At 39.1% G+C, this 4635-nt stretch overlaps 1 non-coding gene across 1 annotated transcript; it reads right to left on the bottom strand.

Moving 5' to 3' along the window:
* Positions 1-1873: 1873 nt before the first annotated feature.
* Positions 1874-1980, bottom strand: LOC123935653. Its single transcript, XR_006816941.1, has one exon. It is a non-coding gene; the product is annotated as a U6 spliceosomal RNA (small nuclear RNA).
* Positions 1981-4635: the final 2655 nt, after the last annotated feature.

Below are 4635 nucleotides of genomic sequence, written 5' to 3'. Positions count from 1 at the left end.
ACTGCCTGCTTGGTGGGCTGTCTTGGGTCACTGTAGGACTAGGTTTCAAGACGCAGCAGATAGAGGATCAGCTTTGAGGAAACACTTCCTAGTATCACCCCAGTATCAGTCTTGCTCCACTAGGCCCCCTGAAAGACTTTCCACTTATTGCTAAAAAATGAGACATCTGGGCATAAATATGTCTCCAGTGGGTCACACTTGATGGCTCCTTGGGGGCACTGCACCCCTAGAGGGACTAAGAGGAGCTACCACTACCAATTCCAGGAGTGCATAAAGAGACAAGAACATTTTCAGAGAGGCAAACCACTCTGAAAATGGCATGGAGTTTCTTCAAAAAGTTAAAAGTAGAACTACCCCATAATCCTGCAATTACACTACTACATATTTACAAAAAAAAAATAGAAAAATACTAATCTGAAGGGATACATGCACCTCATTGTTTATAGCAGCATTGTCAACAGTAGCCAAATCATGGAAAGAACCCAAACGTTCATTGACTGATGAGTGGAAGAGAACATGTGTTATATATACATGACAGAATATTACTCAGCCATAAAAAGGAATGAAATCTTGGCATTTGCAGCAACACGGATGGAGATAGAGAGTATTATGTTAAACAAAATCAGTCAGAGAAGACGCATACCATATGCTTTCACTCATATGTGGAATTTAAGAAACAAAACAAATGAACAAAGGAAAAAAGAAAGACAAACCAAGAAACAGACTCTTAACTCTAGAGAACAAATTGATGGTTACCAGAGGGGAGGAGATGGCCGAAATAGGTGATGGGGATGAAGGAGTACACTGGTCAGATGAGCAACATGTGTTGTGTGGAAGTGTTGAATCAGTAAATTGTACACCTGAAACTAATATTACACTGTGTGTTCACTAACTGGAACTTAAATAAAAATGTAAGAAAACCAAAGATATGGAGCACTTGCAAGAGAGTTTTATACATCTGTATCTATATAGATATGAAATCAATCATGTTATACTGTCACAAAATCTCTAAGAGGTAAGAATTATGAACTTTATTTTATAGATGACAAAAGACTCAATAAGTTTGCTGTGGCACTAGTAGACTTAAGATTCAACATGTCCACCCTACCTTAAGCAACTAATAATTTGGGTCCATCAAGACAAGAAAGAAGACATTAGAGGTCTCAAAGAGGTCATCTACCTCTCTGGGTGTAGCCAGTGCACTCCAGATATCTGAAGTTGGTAGATAAAACCCATGAACCTAGAACGTGGCAGCATGTCCAGTTGAAGAGAAACCTTAAGGTAACCCCACATGTAGAAGCTACTGAAGGAGCACCCAGAATAGAGAGTTCAGTTAAGAGAACATCTTCAGTCTGCTCAATAAAGTGAACTGGAGCTTGTCCAAGGGAAAAAGAAATTGTCTGTCTGCTTGCTGAGATGTTGCTAGGAAGATTACCCAAGAGGAGACTACCTAGGAAGGACTGGCTGAGCCTTCCAGCCAAAGAGAGAAAGAATGACTCTGAAAATAAATTGCCTTCCAATTCCCAGTGTGAAGTGCAGCTTTGTAAAAGAGGATTCCATTATAATGATGCTTCCTAGAAGCACATTATGTAACATTCAACAGCCATACTGAAATGGCCCTTTTCCTGAATGCGTGGTGCATGTGGCTAGCAACATGACTATGCCAGGGGGAAAAGAGAAGGAAAGAAAGGTCATTTCCAAGGTGTGTTTTGGTATAAGTCTTTTTTTTTTTTCCAAGTACTAACTGATATTGTACATATCAAAGGTCTAGGAAGATCTGTATCCCTATTATCTGCTTTTAGTTTTTTTTATATGAGAGTAACTTTATTATTTATTATTAAAGCAAAGAACTGAACATAATTTTAAAGGGCATAAAAATATGGAATGCTTCCCAAACTTTCATGTCATCCTTATGCAGGGACCATGTTAATCTTCTTTGTATTGTCCCAGTTTTAGTAGATGTGCTGCTGAAGAAAGTACTCCATTGATCTACTTCTAGATATCCACCCAATAAAACCTGAAATTCATCATGTATGCTGAGTTTTGCTCTCTGTAATTCTATTTACAAAATGGAAACATGATTGAAAAGCATATGCTGAAATTAATTTGCACTTCTGCCTAAATTGAGTACTTTTTCTGATAAAAATAAAAAAGCACAGTTTGCTTTTTTTTTCCTGATAAAAATAAAAGGATTTGAAGAAATCCATACTAGGGAAACGTTTTTTAAAGATTTTATTTATTTGTTTGACAGACAGAGATCACAAGTAGGCAGAGAGGCAGGCAGAGAGAGGGGGAAGCAGGCTCCCCACTGAGCAGAGAGGCCAATGCGGGGCTCGATCCCAGGACCCTGAGATCATGACCTAAGCTGGAGGCAGAGGCTTAACCCACTGAGCCACCCAGGCACACCCACACTAAGAAACTTTTAATAAAACAATTTCTAGTGGATGATGTAATCTGAAGTTTGAGCTTGTTGCTCAATGTGAAGATGAGAAACACTGTTTGCACACCGACCTCAAGAAGCAGTTGGATTTCTACTAGAGTGTACACACTGTCTTATGCTCTCGGTGTTTAGAAGAAATGGCCATTTTCCCCTTCTTAATGGAAAAAAAAAACCTCTCTCAAAAATACATACTTTAGACATAAAAGAGGCACCTATTTGACCATAATCTTTGGGGCATACCTGCTGTCTCGGAAAAGAAGAAAGAAAAAATAGTAATAAAGTTCAGATAGAAAATTCAATCCAATGTCAACACACTGACAAATGAACAAATTCACCTCAGAAGGCTTTAAAAATAAAACAACAGAAAACACTTTGTCTTGAAATAATTTTTGATTTACGGAGTAGTCGCAAAGGTAGTACAGAGAGTTTCCGCATACCCTGCATTCACCTTCCCCTTATGCCACCATATGAGAAGACTTTTCATACCAAGTTGGCCCGAAGTCTGAAGAGTTGATTATGAAGTAAAAGTCTCAGTAAAAATGGGACATTAAGATTAATGACAAATACAAACTGGGAAAATTTTACTAATAAAAGAAGAATATGCACTCTTTGAAGTGAACACTATAGATATTCTAAAAACTCAACTTTCATTAACAGTTTTATCTTGCATCTTTATATGGCCAATAGCATGTTACATGTTTTGTGGAAGAAAGGGGAATCTCTTCATTTTTGATAAATCTCACTCCAGCATGAACTGCAGATTATCAAGTCATGAGCACCATATTGTAGATTCACATACAATAAATGTAGTAGGTGTGTTTCTTCTCTGGGATGGTGATAAATCTCTTAAAAATGTCAGCCTGCAAATAAAAAAATATCTTGAAATTTATGGCGAACATCGTAAAGTCACTCACCAAAGCACTTGTTTTCAATTATTTTACTAGCTCACTCTCACCAGTGTTAGAAAATGTAAGGGAGACAATGGGGGGATGGTCTTGAGAAGAGAGCTATGAAAGGGGCAAAGAATGGAAGGTCAGATGACAAGGACAAAAACTTTGAGAGTGCTTTCTTGGCTCTGCAATCTTCAATTTCCACACCCCCCCCCATCTTTTAATAGGAAACTACCTTACCTACGCTGTCATGACTTGGAATTTGTATATCCTATTTCCAAAGGAGATAATGGCTCTCTATCTAGGTATCATCAGGCTTAGCCTTCTTTTAATTGAGTTCCCTGATGCATTTGACAGACTGTGCATGGAGATCAGGGATACTCACTATCTTGTGTTTACCAGTGATGCTCATGCCAATAGATAGTTGCAGGGAAGCCTTGGTTCCATACACTTACTAATTTTCCAAAAGCAGGTCCTTGAATTACATTGCTTATAATGCATATTTTTGCAGGGTCTTGTTGTAGTTTGGGTCTATTAATAAATAGATGGCCAGGTAGAAATTTCTGGAGTGTCAGAAAGACAGCTCCGGAGTGGAGTAGGCATTACATTTATAGAAGTCCAATATCTGCCCACGCCTACCACAGGTTGGTGATAACCAGTCCATCAGCCAGGCAACACTTCATTCAGCAGCATCACAGGGAAGATGGTCTTCTCTAGCACATCGCTTAGTCTCTTCCTGGGTCACCTTCTTATAAAAAATGGTCAGCTTCTAGCTGAGCCTCAGACACGAAACTAGGGGGCACACTCACCTCCTTCTCCAACAATGACTGTCCAATTTGTGTGAGTCAAATTCCTTACCCCGCAAATGAATGAATGAATGGTCTTTCCAAACACTGTGAAGATGGGTTAAGCATTTACATCTAAAAATGGGCAGAAGATATGAACAGACACTTCTCCAATGAGGACATACAAATGGCTATCAGACACATGAAAAAATACTCATCATCACTAGCCATCAGGGAGATTCAAATTAAAACCACATTGAGATATCACCTTACACCAGTTAGAATGGCCAAAATTAGCAAGACAGGAAACAACGTGTGTTGGAGAGGATGTGGAGAAAGGGGAACCCTCTTACACTGTTGGTGGGAATGCAAGTTGGTGCAGCCACTCTGGAGAACAGTGTGGAGATTCCTCAAGAAATTAAAAATAGAGCTTCCCTATGACCCTGCAATTGCACTGCTGGGTATTTACCCCAAAGATACAGATGTAGTGAAAAGAAGGGCCATCTGTACCCCAATGTTT

This window comes from Meles meles, chromosome X (assembly GCF_922984935.1).
Source record: "Meles meles chromosome X, mMelMel3.1 paternal haplotype, whole genome shotgun sequence".
NCBI classification, from domain to species: domain Eukaryota; kingdom Metazoa; phylum Chordata; class Mammalia; order Carnivora; family Mustelidae; genus Meles; species Meles meles.
The sequence above is the reverse complement of the archived record's forward strand: the minus strand, read 5'-3'. Positions and strand labels throughout refer to the sequence as shown.